This window comes from Elgaria multicarinata, chromosome 1 (assembly GCF_023053635.1).
Source record: "Elgaria multicarinata webbii isolate HBS135686 ecotype San Diego chromosome 1, rElgMul1.1.pri, whole genome shotgun sequence".
Taxonomy (NCBI): Eukaryota; Metazoa; Chordata; class Lepidosauria; order Squamata; family Anguidae; genus Elgaria; species Elgaria multicarinata.
In genome coordinates, this window is record NC_086171.1 from 91069561 (window position 1) to 91088931 (window position 19371).

The 19371-nt window shown below is 39.1% G+C and overlaps 1 protein-coding gene across 5 annotated transcripts in view; it reads right to left on the reverse strand.

The window, feature by feature from the left end:
• TANC2 (tetratricopeptide repeat, ankyrin repeat and coiled-coil containing 2) overlaps positions 1–19371 on the reverse strand; it is a 301255-nt gene that overhangs the window by 214399 nt on the left and 67485 nt on the right. The window lies entirely within an intron of this gene.

Here is a 19371-nt window from a genome sequence, read left to right on the forward strand (position 1 = left end):
ACATAGAGAGTTTTATATGGAATTATTTAAAGAAATAGAAGAGTTTAAGGAGGGGTATGTTATTTTAGCTGGGGACTTTAATATGGTAATGGATAATAGATTGGACAGGTCAAACCCCACTAATGCGGAAAAGAGAAATAACATTACTATATTGAATAAATTAGTAAGAGAAAAAGATTATGTGGATTGTTGGCGTTTACTTAGTGGGGCGAATCCTGGCTTTTCTTACTACTCTCCAGTTCATCATACATACTCTAGGATAGATTATATATTCGTTTCAAAAGAGTTTGCAACTAAGGTATGTAAAATGGAAACGGGGGTAATAAAGGTAACAGATCACGCATTGCTAAGTTTAGAGTTTACAGTTAGAAAGAATTATAAAGAAGCGTTTAGGTGGAAATTAAATACAAAAATTTTGAAGTATAATAAAGTGGTAGAAAAAATGCAGAGGGAACTGTCAGAGACTTGGGAAATTAATGAGAAGGGAGGAACGACAAGGGCAGTTGTTTGGGATACCATGAAGGCAGTAGCAAGAGGGATATGTATTAGAGAAATGTGTAATTTAAGGAGGCAACAATTTGTAGAGCAGGAAAAGTTGGAGGTAGAGATTAAGAAATTGGAGAAAGATTATTGGCAATTTAAAAATAAACATAAATTAATAGAAATACAAGCGAAGAAAAAACAATTAGAAAATTTAAATTTAGATGAAGTCCAGAAAAAATTAATTTATATGAAAAGGGAGTATTTTGAAAATAACAATAAAAATTCTAGATTGCTGGCCAGACACACAAAAGGAAAAAGCTAGGAATGGGATAGGAATATTGAAAGATAAACAAGGGAATTATTGTCATATAATGAAGAGTAAAATAAAAAAAATTCAAGAATTTTATCAAGAATTATATAAGAGAAAGGATATTCAAAAAAAGAAGTTGGAAGCTTATATAGAAAAGTATATAAAGAAGGTGTATCAATAGGTAGAACTAAGTGAGACACACAGGAAGTTAGATGGAAGAGGAAGTCAGGGACACAGACTTTGATTGAAGGAATACTCGCCCAATCAGGAGGTGACACAGCAGTCAGTGACTCAGCACTCTCGGGAGTCAGTCAGGGCTGGAGAGAAGTTAGTTAGAAGCTATGTTTGTTTGAGGCAATAAAAGTTTTATTTTTATATAATACTGCATTCCTCATTTGCAACAAACCTATCTTTGAAACAGAAGGGAGTAAAAATAGAACATAAAGAGTTAATGGAGAAGGTAATAACTCAAAGAGAAATTGAAGAAGTAATTGAGAATTTGAAAGTGGGTAAATCACCTGGGGTAGATGGTTTAGGATCGGAATATTGTAAGGTTTTTAAAACCTTCTTAGTACCGAAATTATTGAAGCTGTACAACTCCATATTGGAAGGAGAAAGGACACCAGAATCTTGGGAACATTGATTAATAATTTTAATACCAAAACCAGATAAAGATTTGACTGTCCCTGATTCAGATAGACCTATTTCATTAATAAATCAAGATGCTAAAAAAATTTCAAAATTTCAGGCGGTTGAATAAATTTATAGGTGAATATATAGGGGAAGATCAATGTGGATTTGTAGCAGGTAGACAAATGCATAACTTAGTGGGAAGAGTTTTAAATGCAATACAGGTGATAAAAAGTCTAAGATTAAAGCGGGAATTTTGGCATTGGATATTTTCAAGGCTTTTGATTGTGTGAGCTGGCAAGCTTTAAAGATGGTTTTAAATAAAATGGGATTTGGAAATAAATTTAAAGCTATAATAGAACAGTTGTACTCTCAAAATACAGCCGTAGTGGTAGTGAATGACGGAGTTACGGATAAGATATGACTAGCCAGAGGGACAAGACAAGGATGTCCACTCTCGCCGGTCCTGTTTGTAATGGTAATGGAATTATTGGCGAATGCAATAAGAGATGATGGAGAGATAGAAAGAATAGGTAGTATTAAAAAAATAAAATTGAATATGTTTGCAGATGATACCTTGCTAACTATGAAAAATCCTATAGGAAAGATGGGAAGAATTAAACAGCAACTGAGAGAATTTGAGGATATTACTGGGTTAAGAATAAATTGGTCCAAATCAGAGATGCTGTTATTTAATTATACTAAAAAGGAACAGAAGGATTGGGAAGAAAAGGGAAGAGAAATGAGAGTTAAGGAACAGATTGGATATTTGGGAATTAAAATTACACAGAATTTAGAGAGTTTAGAGAAAGAGAATTTAAATAGTTTAAAAAAAGAGATTTTAGTAAAATTGGAAAAAATATAAAAGATTAAATTTATCCTGGTTTGGAAGAATAGCATTAATAAAAATGAAGATTTTAGCAAAGATTAATTTTGTGTTTAGGATGTTACCAATAAAAATTTCAGAATCAGAGATAAAAAGTTGGCAAAATATCATAAACAATTATTGTAATGGAGATAAGAAAGCGAGGGTAAATAAGAATAAATGGTATTTAAGTCAAAAAAAGGGAGGATTGGGTCTCCCAAATATTAAACTATATTACGTAGCTAATAGGCTAAGACATATTGTGGAGACAATTATAGGAATAGGAGAATTAGATTGGATGGATGATAAAACTACAAGTAATATAGAGATTAATTTGGAAAATGTATTTTTTAGGGAAGGGGAAAAAAATGGGTGGAAAGTATAGGTAACCCGCTCTTGAGGTTTCACTGGGAAATTTGGAGTAAATATAAAGGGGAGTTGCTCCCGAGCAACTCACCTCTATCACCGGTAATAATGCTAAAGAATTTCCCGGAGGAATTAAAGAGTAGATTAAGTAAAGTTTTAATAGAAAAAAATAAAATGAAATTAAGGGAATGGTTAAGAGAAATGAATACAAGAGAGGATTTGGAAGAGGTTTTAAAAGATAAAAAATTAACTTGGTTAAATTATTGGCAATTAGAACAGTGGACTAAAAAGTGGGTAAGAGAAAATGGAGATTGTAGAGAATTGACGAAGTTTGAGGAATTAATAGTTAAGAAAGAAAATGATAAGGGAAAAAGAACAGCGTTAAAAGGGTTAATGAGTGAAATATATAGAATATTGGTGGAGAAAGGGTTGATGGATAGTACAGGTAAAATGGTTTGGGAGACAGACTTGAATGTACAAATAGGACAACAGAGCTGGGAGGGACTATGGAAACAAAGAGCGTTGAGAAATATGTCAGTAAGAATAAAAGAGAATTACTTTAAAATTATATGGAGGTGGTACCTAACCCCGGTTAGATTAAATAAGATAAATAATCAGCATTCAGCAAATTGTTGGAGAGGATGTGGGGGAAAAGGAACATATTTACATATGTGGTGGGAATGCAAATATGTACAAAAATTGTGGAAGATGGTGTTTTTGGAGATTGAAGAAATTGTGGGAATGAAGATAGAACGAACACCAAAAGTTGCATTACTGTCACTATTGGAAGATTTAAAATGTAAAAAAGAAATTAAGGAATTGATAACGAATTTGCTGACTGCAGCAAGATTGATTGTAGCTAGGAACTGGAAGATTCAAGGGGAATATTCTATTGAAGAATGGTGCAAAGAAGTATGGGATATAGCTATAAATGATAAATTGACTTGTAATATTAAATGGAGAAGAGGTATAGCTAAAACAAATGATTTTGAAGGAATTTGGAAACATTTCCTAATATTTGTGTTTTCTAAGGGAAGTGGGAAACCACCAGTAGAAGAAAGTATGAGATTTTGGAATCAGGAATGAGATCCCGAGGTGGGGGGTGCACGTATATGTTAAGTTGATTATGTTATATAGAGATGATATTGATGTTATTCAACATTTATGTAGTATGTTGTTTTTGCTTTAATTGTACTGGTGTATGTTTATTAAAAAACATCTGTCAGGGATGCTTTAGGGTGGATTCCTGCATTGAGCAGGGGGTTGGACTCGATGGCCTTGTAGGCCCTTTCCAACTCTGCTGTTCTATGATTCTATGCAGCTGGCCTATGGGCCCATATCCCTCTGATTGTAATATGAAAGAAATTAAAAAAAGAAGAAATCAATATCCTAAGAAACACATTTTTCCCCCATTTTATGCAGCTCAGGAACTGACAATGGTATGTGGGAAGGGGGGTGGTTTCCAGCAAAATTGTATTTACATAGGTTTCCCAAAATACGTTGAGATGGCCCTGACTGAATGAGGTACTATAAGGGCTTCAGTGACAAAAACTCCAGAGATTATGACAAAAAAACTCATGTATAATTCTGTAGTGATCAACATAACATTTGTAAGGGTCTTTTCATATGTGTTTTTTTTAAATTACTAATATTATTTGAACTCCAATTAACATTAAACTATTAATGTGTTAATTAGATTGATCTTCCCAACAAAAACAATAAATAAATATGTCACAATGAGTTTACATGCTTTCTTTTTATTGTGTTTTAAAGGATGAGACCACTGTAAAAGAGTTTTACAACCTCAAGAATTTATCTATAACTTAAAACAAATGAACTCTCTAAAACTATGAATAAAAAAACCTCCATCAGCAGCAATAAACATTAAAAGCTAGTATTTCATAGGCAGGTGTCAAACTTATGGAAACGTTTATTGGAAACTGTGGAATAACGTGTTTTCTGGCAAATGACATGTAAACAACATATGCCAATCCACTGACAGACACAAACAAATACATGCCTCCAAAACTGTACATATTACACTTTCCTAAGTTGCAGATCAGCACAAAATCCATGTAGGAAGTTGTAAGGCCCAAGTGGGCCTGGCCCACAGCCAGGCCCACTTGGCTGTAGCAATACTCTAATTACATGTTTCTTTTCAACCCAACGTTTATCATCATTTGCAGGGAAGTCAAATATTAGGGGAGCCCCTTTTTTAAGATGAAAAGTTCATATTCGTGAATACCATATTCAATCACCTGGCCAACAAATTTTCTTTTCAATTTTCCGATCTCAAATTCAACAATAACAAAGTCAGCAACTGTCATCAGTAGTTCAATGACTGTTCCTGCATCTGCACTTTCTTTCAGGATTATCACATTTCCCATAAGAGCATCTTCCCCTAAATCATCCCATGTTGACAATAGATTGTACCAATTGTATAAAATGTGAAAAAATTATTAACACATTTCTGCTTTGGTTTTACAGAGACATATGATTCCTTGAGGTGAGGCAAGCGACCGTCAGCTTCTGAGGTGAATTTTTGTTTCTCTTGATGAGCCCACCTCTTCTAAGGAGAGCCAACCTGGACATTTGAGGAGAAAAGACAGGTTGCTTTTCTGTAACTGTAGTTCTTCAAGTGATCATCTGTGCATTTACAAAATGGGGCTTTGCACCAGTGTGGAGCCTCATTATGGGGAAAAACTTCTATAGCTGAGGTGTTTTGGGTGGGAAACTCTCCCACATAGCGAACTGCACATGCCCTGAAGGGTTCCCACTCTATTCCCTCAGTTCCTTGACATTGATGTTGTGGCCTTTTGAGATCGACAATGTGGCCTTGGAACCAAGGAATCCATCCCCGGTATCAATAGTAATCTATATTGACACCGAAGTGGGGATGGTGGGTGGGTTGTGTGAATGCACAGATGACCACTCAAAGAACGATGGTTACAGGTAAGAAACATGTCTTTCTTCTTCACTGTCTCTGTGCATCACACACATGGGCAATTAGCAAACTAACTTACTGGAGGTAGAATGGTGTCTAGGCAAATATTGATGACAAGACAGCTTTGCCTAAAGCACTGTCAGCTTGTCCCTGTATGTCCAAACAATAGTGCTTAATGAATGTTGAAGGTGTCCATTTTGAACGTTTCTGCTGAGGCAATCTGCTAAGATTTTGTCAACCCTGCCACATGCACTGCTGTTATTCTTGTCTTTCTGTGAATACACCATTGTATGATCTGAAGGGTGAGGTCCAGTAATTGGAGCGACCGCATCCCACCCTGTTTGATACACAGTTACCGTAGTGTTACCTGATACTATCTGATGTGCCTGCCAAGTGTTGATTGAAGGCTTTGAGTGTCTTTTGGACTGTTCTGAGCTTGAGTACATTTATATGGTCTCTTGATTCTATCCTCAACCATCAACTGTGCACTGTTAAGCCCAAGCAATGAGCTCCCCAGCCTAGGAGGGATACGTTCGTGGTAACTTCTCAATGGTTGAGGCTGGTGGAATGGGACACCCTGTAAGAGGTGTTCTGGTATTGTCCACCAGTCAAGTGAGTTCCTGACCATTGGCAGTGGAGTACTCCATGCATTTCTTTTGAGATTGAAATTCTCTAGAAACCCTAGTCGGAAGCGACTGAACGAATAAACAACAACAAAAGGGTCCTCATATAGTACCTCACAAACTCTACTACTGCGGCAGTCGATGCCATGAGGCCTAATAGTTGAACCAAAAACACAGTAGTTGTTTGTCAAGACCAAAGACTTGTTCTGAGCAATGCAATGCGGTGACAACAGAATCGAGATGTGCACGGATGAATTGTATCGCTGTGTGTGGCACCAGACAAGACTTTTCTTGATTGATTTATGGACCCAGAATTTGTAAAAGATGAGCGGTAATCAATATTGACTTTCAAAGTTGATCTCTCGCTAGTGCTATGAGCAATCAGTCATTGAGGTACAGGTATACCTCAACGCCATTGAGACGAAGGTGAGCACATACCACTGACACACATTTTGAGAAGACACTTGGGGCAGTCACAAAACTGAATGGAAGGACCCAATACTGATAAATAAGATCTCCCATGATAAAGTGAAGAAACTTACGAAGTGATGTCTCCATTGCAATATGAAAATAAGCATCCAGGAGTTTAATGGATGCGAACAAATCTCTTTTCCTTAGCAGAGGGAGAATGGATGTGAAGGGAACCATCCGGAACTTTCTTGGAGTGAGATAAGCATTGAGAATTCCGAGATCTAGGATCAGTCAAAGCCCTCCATCCTTCTTCGGTACTGTAAAGTACTTGGAATAGAAAACGTCGATTAGTCAACTGCGAAGGACTAGTTCGATTGCACCCTTCTGGAGCAATGTGTAGATCTCTTGTTGTAGAACTGGAGAAGGGGCATTAACTTGCATGGTACTGAGAGGAGGGAGGTTATCAAACTTGATTCTGTAACTGTTGGATATTATAGACAGAACCCATTTATCTGTTGTAATGACAGTCCATGCCAGGAGGAAATATGAGAGGAGATCGCTAGTTTTTATTGTCAACTTGGCTGCTGCATTTTGCACAATCTGCAGCTTCTGAACAGTCTTTAAAGACAGCCCCACATGGAGTGAACTGCAGTCTAACTTGGAGGTTACCAGAGTATAGACAACTGAAGTCAGGTTATCCCTGCCCAGATAGGGGCATAGCTAGGCCACTAACTGAAGTTATAGAAGCCACTACATTCCATTGAGTCCACCTAAGCCTCAAGTGAGAAAGATTGCTCCAGGAGAACCCCAAGCTACAAACCTGTTCCTTCAAAGCAAGTCCAACCCTATCCAGAACAGGTTGAGCACCCTCCATCCAGTCAGGAGAACCACTCACTAACAGCATCACAGTTCTTGTCTGGAATGAGTTTCAGTTTATTAGCCCCCATCCAGGCCATTGCCGCAGCCAGGCACTGAGTTACCACATACTACATCCTGATGAAAAGGTGAAGTAGAAATGCATGTCGTCAGCATACTGATGATAAGGTACTCCAAAACTCTGGATGACAGCTCTCAGTGGTTTCATAGAATCATAGAATAGCAGAGTTGGAAGCGGCTGACATGGCCATCGAGTCCAACTGCTCAATGCAGGAATCTACCCTAAAGCATCCCTGACAGATGGTTATCCAGCTGCCTCTTGAAGGCCTCTAGTGTGGGAGAGCCCACAACCTCACCAGGCAACTGATTCCATTGTTGTACTGCTCTAACAGTCAGGAAGTTTTTCCTGATGTCCAGCTGGAATCTGGCTTCCTTTAACTTGAGCCCGTTATTCCGTGTCCTGCACTCTGGGAGGATCGAGAAGAGATCCTGGCCCTCCTCTGTGTGACAACCTTTGAAGTATTTGAAGAGTGCTATCATGTCTCCCCTCAATCTTCTCTTCTCCAGGCTAAACATGCCCAGTTCTTTCAGTCTCTCTTCATAGGGCTTTGTTTCCAGACCCCTGATCATCCTGGTTGCCCTCCTCTGAACACGCTCCAGCTTGTCTGCATCCTTCTTGAATTGTGGAGCCCAGAACTGGACACAAAACTCTAGATGAGGCCTAACCAGGGCTGAATAGAGAGGAACTAGTACCTCACGTGATTTGGAAGCTATACTTCTATTAATGCAGCCCAAAATAGCATTGGCCTTTCTTGCAGCCATATCGCACTGTTGGCTCATATTCAGCTTGCGATCTACAACAATTCCAAGATCCTTCTCGTTTGTAGTATTGCTGGGCCAAGTATCCCCCATCTTGTAACTGTGCATTTGGTTTCTATTTCCTAAATGTAGAACTTGGCATTTATCCCTATTAAATTTCATTCTGTTGATTTCAGCCCAGCACTCCAGCCTATCAAGATCACTTTGAAGTTTGTTTCTGTCTTCCAGGCTATTAGCTATCCCACCCAATTTGGTGTCATCTGCAAATTTGATAAGCGTTCCCTGCACCTCCCTCATCCAAATCATTAATAAAAATGTTGAAGAGCACTGGGCCCAGGACTGAGTCCTGCGGTACCCCACTCGTTGCCTCTCCCCAGTTTGAGAAGGTTCCATTGATAAGTACTCTTTGAGTCCGATTCTGTAGCCAACTGTGAATCCACCTAATAGTTGTTCCATCTAGCCCACTTTTAGCTAGTTTGTTAATCAGAATGTCATGTGGTGCTTTGCTGAAGTCAAGATATATGACGTCGTGTAGAGTTTCATGTGAGATGGCTAGAAGAAAACAAGTTTGTTTCCCAAATCTCTCCTCGAGGCACCCCAGCCATTCCATGTACAGTTTCATTCCATGAACTGTGTTTGCTAAATTCCATCACCAGCACACCTGATTCAACTTAACACACAAAAAGAGCAGCCTTTAGTTCTTTCAGAATTTTCAGGTTTATGCCATCTGGAGTCAAGGTTTTTTTAAAAAATAATAATGATAATCTGTCAATCACCCATATAACAATTTCCTCCTCCTTGGAGCTCAGAGTGGCATATGTAGGTTATCCTGTGAGGAAGGTTAGGTGGAAAGGAGTGTGACTGATCCAAGATCACCCAGTGAGCTTGTCACTCCACACCACCACCACCACCACCACCAAAGCATGGGCATCTGCCTGACATCTTCCATAGTGACTGTAAATACAAATTTCTCTTTTGTAACTTTTCCAAACTGTCGTCTAATTGTCTGACTGCTTCACACAATGCTTTCCTGCTTCTTTTTATCTTAATACTTTAGGAAACATGCACCTCCCCGCCCCCCAAAAATGCAGCTGCCAAATTGTCAAAGCAGTGTTTTTTTTTACTCTAAAGCTATGCATATCAACTCTGATTAACTATGGTGTGTACTCCCAGGTTTGCATCCTTAGAATTATTCTGCCCCAAACAGCCAAAGCTGTAGGGCACATTACTTTTGAGATGGAGGGAAGTTTCAAAAGCAAATTGTGACATGGAAGTGGGGTCTGTTGCTAAAGGAAAAAAGTCAACGCTTTCAGTGAGTTGGAAGCCCCTTGCGTGAAAAGAACCCTTATCTTGGATCCCCATCTATGCATTTAGAAAAATAGATTACATAAGCCAGGGATGCAGGATTAATGTTTGGTGGTGAGGCAGATGACCCCCTCCAGCACTCCATGGGCCATAGGAAGTTAGGTGGGCAACACCCTTGTTAACAATGAGTATGGCCACGCCTACCTGACATCATTTTCTGCATTACCCCAAGTGCAGGGTAAATCTAGATTATCACATAACGGCATCATCTTGTCCCACAAGAAAAGTTGGTACCTTGACATCGTAGCCTGGTAGTTCGATACCTTAGGCTTAGGGATGCTGTGGAATATAATCTACGCCCCATCAAGTCTAAACGCCGGCCCTCCTTGTCCACTGGCACGGTGTGTACTCTTTGGGAACGGCCCTGTGCCGATTCCACTATTATTGAATTGGGTGGGGGTGCATGAATAAAAATTCCGCATCTTTATCAAAACCCTGTACATATTATCAAGGCACTTTGATGATGGCTGAAGTATCGTGGGGTCCTTCCAATGGTCCTTAACTGTTCTTGTTAGAGTTGGTAGGAACGGAATAGCTACTGGAGTCGTTGCCTCCGTGTAAATCGCCTCAAAGACTGGGTCTACTAGTTTTTCTATCGTTTGTCTCGTCTCAATTCCTAACGCTTGCACCATTCTTTGGATAAGGTCGGCAAAATGTCCTAATCCCTCTGATGGAGAGATTGATCCTTGCGCCTCCGCTATCGAATCGGGAGACGGTATCGATGGTGCCGGTGAAGTAGCCAATGCAGAGTCCGAGCAGTAGTCCTCTACCGACTGAGGAGAAGATGGGATCTGGATAGTCTGAATTTCCTCAGTTTGATGCAAATGATGAATTGTTGTGTCCTCATCACGTAGTGATTGTGGTCTATCATCTATAGGTAGCCTAGCTACTTGAGGTGCCTCGATTGCTGTTTGGAGTGCCGAAATTGTTGCCAAAAGTTGTCGACGTCGAGGCAGTGATGGTCGATCTTAGCGCCGATATCGATCATCAAGTTCGCGCCAATCTGTATAGTAGTAAGTTGGTCTTGATAAGTGACCATTGTGATTCTCTCTCCCAATCTCTTACAGGAGATCTAGAACGGTGGTGCCTTCGATAATAACCGAGGTCAGACTCTCAATATCGAGTATCGAAAGAGTGCACGGATTCCGAAGAACGACAACACTCCGATGTTCGATCAATAGATCTTGATCGTCGATATTGTTGATTGCGCTCGTCTTGCACAGGTAAGTTTCTCAAAGGCGAGGCTCTATTCGATATTGTTGGTAACTGTAATGGTTCTCTGCTGCGACTAGATGCGGCATCCCTAATTTCACCCTCTGATAACGATGCGGTCATTATCGGGTCAGCTATCGAAACCAGCGGAGCTGGTGTTATCGATATCGGTAGTGCTGTTGATAACGATGGCTTATCTGGCATCGGTAAAGCCGTCGACGTCGGTGTCTTGGCTTTATGAGTATCGTGTTTTGAGGATTTGGCCCTTTTCTTATGTTTTTTCTCCGTTGATTTCGGCGTTCTTGCCTTTTTTGATAGCTTTTTCGCTACCGATGCAGTTAAGGAATGCCCTGGCTTTGTCGGGGTGTCCTGGCGGGGTCTGTCAGCATGACTTGATGTCGGCTGGACAGGAGCTGGAGGCACGAGAGGCTCTTTTTGCGAAGCCATAGCAGGTTTGTCCACTGCTGTGAGTGCCCTTTCCCACAGCTCAGCCCTTAGTTTGTCCGCTCTATGCTGCCTCGTGAGTTTTGAGAAGGCTTGGCAGTGGGGACAGGCATCAACTTTGTGTCCCTCTCCTAAGCAGATAACACAAAAATTGTGTCCGTCGGAGGGTGGAAGCTTCGTGCCGCAACGGGCACACTTTTTAAATGGGGCCTTGGGACCCATGCGGACCAGAGTAAAGTAAGAGTAAGTATGAGGTAAAAAAAAAAAAATTTTTTTTACTATAGAAAAGACTGGAAAGAGGAGTAAAGAAGAGAAAATAGAAGAATAAGAATAAAGGAAAGGTAAGTCTTAGCTATTTCGTTTTATTTTCACAGAGATGTTCCCGACGAGGCTGTCACGATGACGGTCTAAGAAGAACTGGGTAATTGGTGCGGGAACCCCTCTGCATATGCGCGGTAGAGGGGGAGGGGTTCCCGCCCAAAATGCCTCTTAGCTATAGAAGATTCCCGAAGCGGGGCTTCGCGCAGGCGCAGAGCCCATATGTGTGATACACAGAGACCACGAAGAAGAACCAAACTTGGTCCAGGGACTAGGCTTTGTTATGTATAGATTTTCTTGGTTGGGAAAGCTGTAGAAATGTAAAGGCCTAGGGAAAAAACAATTTTTTCAAGGATTGTTTTTGGCATTTTTTCCCAAAAATTGGGGAACAAATGAGAACTAAAATATTTTCTTTTAGAATTACTGAACTATTTTAAACAACATGTCTATATATTGCTACCAAACCTTTACTCCCACACACAATTTATCAAAACTATGTAATAAGACATTTATAGGAAGAATATAAATGTAAACTTTTCTGGAAATAATGAAGCCAAGGCGGATTTTTTAAAAACCTTTTCAGTGAGATTATTTATTTATTTAATTTATTTGAATTCTACCAAAAATGTCACTCAAGACAGCTTAAAAAACAATGTAAAATACTATGAAACAATAAATGACATTAAAATACAATAAAAACACAAAAATAACAGAATAAAAACAAGCATCCAATCCAACAGACACACTTACAAGTCAAAGGATTTCTTGAATAAAGCGATCTTTGTTTGCCAACAGGAGGACAGCAGAGAGGAAGTGAATCTAATCTAGCCTGCCTCCAGAGGGAGTTCCACAGCCTGGGAACTGCCACTAAAAAGGCCCTCTCTCACATCACTACAAAACACCCCTCTGAGGGTTGCATTCTTGAAGAAGTACGGGAGAAGGCAATCTTTCAGGTAGCCTGTTCCCAAGCCATATAGGTCATAAATACAACTTTGAATTCTGCTAGAAACAGATTGGTAGCCAGTAAAACTGCTGCAATGAGGGCAGTCGTGTGTTCCCTGTAACCAATCCTGGTCAACAGTTTAGTCACAGAATTCTGGACTACCTGGAGTTTCTGAACAATTTTTAAGGAAGCCCCATGTAGTGTGTGTTACAGTAGTCCAAACAGGATGGAACTAAGGCATGTATGACCATGGTCAAATCAGACATCTCTGGGAATGGGTGCAGTTGGCACACTAACCCAAGCTGTTCAAACATATTCCTGGCCACCACTGTGACCTGGGCATCCAGGTTCAAGGGACAGTCCGAGAGTACACCCAAACTGCGAACCTGAGTGTCCAGGGGAAGTGTAACCCCATTCAGCACCAGTTGAATCCCTATTCCCTGATCTGCCTTTTAAATGGCCAGGAGTAACTCTGTCTTGTCTGGATTAAGATGGATTAAGCTTCAATTTGTTTGCCCTCATCCAGTACATTACCAACAACAGGCACCAATTTAGAATCAGAACAACTTCCATGGATTTAGATGGAAAGGAGAGAGTTGGGTATCATCAACATAATGGTGGCACCCCAGACACTCCAGACAGTCTCTCTCAGTGGTCTCATGTATATGTTAAATAGCATGGGAGATAAGATGAAACCCAGCGGACATCACAGGCCAATGGCCACAATGTTGACTAGGAATCCACAAACACCAACCTTTACTGATAGACATTTAGGGATGCTCCAAGTCATGCTCAACATGTGAATAGAATCACCATATCATAATATAGAAGAAAATGTGCATTTTTCACGGTATGGCTTTTGTTCTATAGAGTCCTATGTTTCTGGGCATGTTCTGGTTAAATGCTGGAGCAATCAATTAATGTAGTTCTAATCTAAAACAAAGACATTAAAAAACCACTGTAGGTTAACGTGTCACTGCCACCAGATGTGACTGAACAGCATGTGGGTTATCCCATCTACGTTTCTTTTCTTTTTTAAAAAAAATAACTGCAGATTGGGACTATGGAACTCACTGTCAGAGTTTTTAATAAAGTTCCCAATTAGACCTCACTGCTAGAGAATGCTGCCTCAGCTAGAAAACCATTAACTGCTGCTACTAGAATAAATGCTCTCTACCTAAAAGGAACTCAGTAGTCTGGTTCCTATGGTGTAGACAACAGGTTAATTTTCAAATTAGAATAAAATGTCACTCTTCAAATAACAGGTTGAGATTGCTTAAAAGTTCTTAAATTAAACATCGTTGCTGATTATTCCTAAAGGGGGGAGGGTCTTTCCAAACTAGATAAAATTTCAACAGCTTTTTCTTCAGACCAGATTTCACTAAACTCCACCCCACAAACAAGTTTAGGAATTTCCCTACAAATCTTTACAAACAGATGCTACCTCCAGTTATTCCTGCTTCTTCTGGCTTCCAGGGTGATTCAGTTGTTTCTAAGGGTGCAATCCTATGCAAATTTATACAGAAAAAAGTCTTACAGCTGCCATGCTGGCTGAGGAATGCTGGAAATTGTAGGACCTTTTTCTGTCAAAAGCTGAAAAGGATTGTGCCGTCAAGCAGCCTTCCCAAAAATGGTGACCCCCCACATGTTTTGGAGTATAACTCCCAGCATTTCTAGCCATTAGGCATGCTGCATGGGGCTGATGGGAGCTGAAGTCCAAAACATCTAGAAGGTACCAAGTTGGGGAAGACTCTCCTAAAGCAATGAAGTGACTTTAGATTTGCAAAGAGTGCTAAAACAAAAAGAAAAAACTATTGGATTTTTTTTCATTTTCTCCCAAAATGTCCATCCCAACCCACCCCAAATAGAATAATCCTGTCCAAAGACTTTGATTTGATTGCAATGAACTCCTACAGTCAAACTCTAGCAATACTCTAGTAGTTGACTGTTCCAAGCTGTTGTGTTTCATTTGGATTCTGTATATGAAACTTCTGATGTATAATTTATGAATGCTAAAATGTATATTATTATTATTATTATTATTATTATTATTAATAATAATAATAATAATAATAATAATAAATCCTGTCCATCCCCAGCTTCAAAATTTACAGAAATGTTACATCTCTAGAAGTCCTGTGCACAGAGAATCCGAGCCAGCCTAGTCTGGGTTAGCTCTGGCCCACCTCATTCCCACATTGGGAGGAAGGAGGCAGGACAGGCAAAGCAGAAGTGGTCAGGTCCCCTTTGTTTCTCCAATGGAGGAGTCAAAGGGATTCAGATGGTTTGCCAGCATTGCCTCCTTCCCTCTCTTCAGTAAGACAGCCAACTGAAATAAATGTCACCTGCAGCAACAGTTGAAGCTTCCAGAAAATGTCAGAACAATAATCTATATAGCCCAGTATTGTCTTTTCTGGCAGTGGGCTTTCTAGCCTGCTATCTAGATTTTGCATTCAAAATTGCTTGAGCTACAGCCTCTTCCTAAAGAAGATGTAGAAGGACCATGCAAAAGAACAAGCACTAAAACTCGGAATCTTGTTCATTAATCACTTTGCTGGATTCAGCTCTGCAAATAAAATTAGGCAGGTACCTGGTACCTTTTCCCCTGATTCTTTGTACTTTTTCTTATTTTGAACATATGTTTGCCTTATACGAACACTACTGGTCTAACCAGTTTAGTACTGTCTTTTCAAAGGGATGGCAGTTGGCATCTGGAAAAAAATTGGATCCACAGGCTCCAGTGGCTGCCACCACTCAACTCCTCCCCCAAGTAGGGGGACATGAGAGACACTGGAAGGAGGTAAGACATGCCTACTTGTAGTGAATACCATTGCAGTGGGTTTGGGGTGCATTCTTATTATGCACCCAGCTGAACTATGACAGTACTCTCTCACAAACTGCTTTTGGTGTATCTGGCTCAATTGCCCTATACAAACTTGGAATGTGTTAAGAGTTCTCTAAAATGGATGCATTCTAACTTCACACAGGACAGCAGGACCAATCAGATGAAAAGCAGCAAGTGAGAGTCTTGCACTCCTTCCAACCAAGCTGGTTGCCCCGAGTGAATTGAGGATGCATCACAAAGTAAGAAGGTGCAAGAGATTCTGAGATGCACTATAACTTCATGTGGCCTACCCTCTTCACTCATCCCTATTTACAGTCAAGATTAGGTGTTTTCAGACCAACCTAATTTGCACCAACCACAATACTGTTTGGATACTGATTTGGTGATTCAGAAAACAACCAGATCTGCCTCAGACTGATTCAGATACCATATCAGATCAATTTAGAGACCACTTCTGATTCTCCCATCAACCATCATTGGAAATCAACATTTCAATTCCCTTCAGAGGAGCGCCACTTTGATTCAGTCTCCTGGATCTGTCCGAATCAGCCCAATTTGGTTCGGGATTCAGCTAAATCTGAAGTACCCCCCTAATAGCAGGATACATTTGTTTTGAGTGTGTGTGGGGAGCATATCTGTTCCACATCCTCTCACACAGTGACAAGTGACCAAAACAAGCATTCGGTGGTCTTTCCCAGGCCTACTACCAGCAATCCATTTAGCTGGAAATGCCAAGGATTAAATTTGTGGCCTTCTGCATGCAAAGCATGGACTCTACCACCAAGCTATAGCCTCTCTTATGGTGATGTTTATGATGGGGAAGTTCTTTGCTCCTATATATATTAAATCAGAATACCAATGCCTTTCAGATTATCACTAGGAAATATCTATCAGGGGAAATAATATCTTTGTTAAAACACGCCAGCCCCCAAGACCATATTGCTGAACACACAGCTGTGCCTGGGAAAAAAAGTGTCAAATCGTCCAAATATAGCCACATAAAGTTATATATAAGTTATAATATTCTGGGGTATGGCGTCACTGCCACCATATTTCCACACACACAGCATTTGCTTGGTCAAAGCAGAACAGCAAATTCTACTTTATAAGAGGATCCATACCCAGTTAATAGCCAACTGGAAACTCTTTGAACAGTGATGTCTGAAATTGACCTTCCTGCAAAAAAGTCTGGAAGGCCAATTCCTTCGATCCTTAAAACTTGGGAATTATTTTCTGGAAAATCTGGAACAAATTGCTCCCATAAAAATGCTTTGGAAAGGATCCCCCAGTCCACCTGCTGTAAAAGTATATTTAAAAATATAAGAATTTGGATACTTGAACCTTTTCTTCAGTTGTCTATTTTTAGGGGTAGTTTGCAGACATCAATTATATGGTATTTATTTTAAATGAATTGTTCCAAAAAGGACAGTAAAAGTGTAAAAACATAGCTAAAATATTCATCTGGAATGTAATCTTGCATTTAAGACTTTGTTTAAAAATTAAAACTCAGACTATTCGCTTGCAAATTTTCACTAATAAAGAAACTACTGTTTTACTTTTCTTCCTTGCAAACAACTGGCACAAAACATGCAGGCAAAATCATCATGTTTTGTTGCTTTTCCTTTCATTGAAAAAATCTTTTAATTGCAGCCAGTTTTTCATCTGCAGTTTGCAGCAATGGGAGTCACCAGCCATTTTGTTTTGAGCACGAAAGACTAGCAACCAGATGTCTCCATTCTACCTCTCTATTAGCATATCAGATCATTTTGAAATATGAGCACTAAAATATATGGTAAAAAAAATCCTTCATAGAATTAATTCTGCTTCTAAAACAGCTACATCCTAGTTCTATCTGCATCTCTTATCTGCAGCCACTGAAACATAATCAGACTAGTTTGAAATTCTATTATCTCAAAACAGAATCCTTTCACTGTATGAAGCCTCAGATTATAGCTAATCTATTAAATATTTTAAATGGAAAATGGCCATACATTTAGTAAATTAATAATTGAATTTCATTGCCTCAACTTGCCATAAGTAATACATATGTCAAGGCCAGCATACATTATTCTGACCTAATAAGCTGTCAAAGGAAGACAATTCTCCACCTGCTTGGACTGCAATAGCCTGCTGTGGGAATTCAAATTACATGATGTCACTGTTATCCAAAATTACATATTATAAAATATAAATCCAAACAATATTGAAGCTGATAATCCATGTTTGTCTTCAATTAATCTGTCCCCAATATAAATTTTACATTCTATATTTTTAAGATAATAGATATACACATCCATTTCTCTACACTACATGTATAGTGAATTCATTTGTCTAACATAAATAGACCCGAAATTGCATGGCACAACATAGGATACATTAGGAACAAGCACTACAGAGTAAGAAACAGAGTACTTCAGGATTTAATCTAGATGTGCTGCTGTTTGAATGAAAGAGCTCAGAATAGCTCTCAATGAAATTCATCTTTATATTTTAAAGATTGTTTCTAACCAACATGCTGAAGGTGATTTTGAAGCACTTAGGTAGACTACGTCCAACTGTTACTGTATCTTATTACAGAACCAATCATATTACACCATTTAATCTGCAACACTCAGTCAGGATTATATAACATTTCAGAGTCATTAAGATGTCCAGAAGTTATCATATGGTGGAGCCTCCATAATTAGAATAATCTCACAGGTAAATTATTTGTTGCCTTTAAGCAATATTGTTCTAAACCTCATCATAGTTGCAGCACATAACTGACAACTCTGTCAACAGCAGCAGCAACATGTGACTTAAACATAAGGGAATAGAAGAGCCTTCCATTGCTTAAAATAAAAGGATGAAAATGCAGATATTCAGCATTGATGAAATTGAGGCAAATTTTATCTCTTAATTTGCAGAAATGTATTAAACTATATTTCTTTGTGATGGAGGAATTGTTGTGGTAGAATGTTTGCATGCAGAATTGAGATCAGAACAAAAAGAATAGTAATGCTAGTAATAGCATACAGTGAAAATCCCACATCTAGCCATTAACAACAAAGGGATCTGCATTTTCAACACTGAAATTTTAATCTACTTCAGGGTTAACATTGCATCCCACCAATGGGTTCTTAATATTGATTCTCTGCACAGAATCCTTATTCAAACCCCTCCAATAAACAGAATAAATCAAGAAACAATACCGTGCTGCTTCTGTACATATATAGAACATTTTTATTGAGGCACATAGATCAAAATAATCATTTTAAGAAAAGGCTTTCTAACCCACTATTACCAAAGTATAGAAATCTGTACGCCTATTTTCCCCACCTCTAATACACACAGACACACTAATAAAACATTTCTCACTCTATTTCATGTGCGCAAACTTGGATAATAAACTTATGAAATCACAGCCAAAGATGCCAAAAAATGCCCAGGTGTGGCTGCTTAATCTAACCCTTTTATCATACTCCATAATCATCAGCATCCAATGACCAAAGCCTGTGATGTCATGCTACAAAGCTTGTAAGGCTTTAGCTACAAAGAAGGTAGCTAAAAAGCAAACAAGTATAAAATCTTGTTTAAAAATAAACAGAAATAATATATCTTATCATTCAGCAATAATTTCCCATCAGATTTTAAAAAAATGCTTCTACTGATACTGTATCTTCTTAATGTTAACCTTACAATACGTTGTTGAAACAATCACTACTAAAGCTATTTTAAACAGACAATGCTCTGATCAAAGAAAGATTCTAAAGTAAAAGCCAAATCTGCTTGCATGTTTGTTTCCTTGGGGTTTTTGCAGTTCTTTTTTACTCCTTCGTGTCTCAAATATGATTAGTTTGAACAAGTGGCAGACAATGGTACTATTTTTAAATACTGTTCATCTGCAATGCAAACTCTAATAGGGCACTGCATTCATC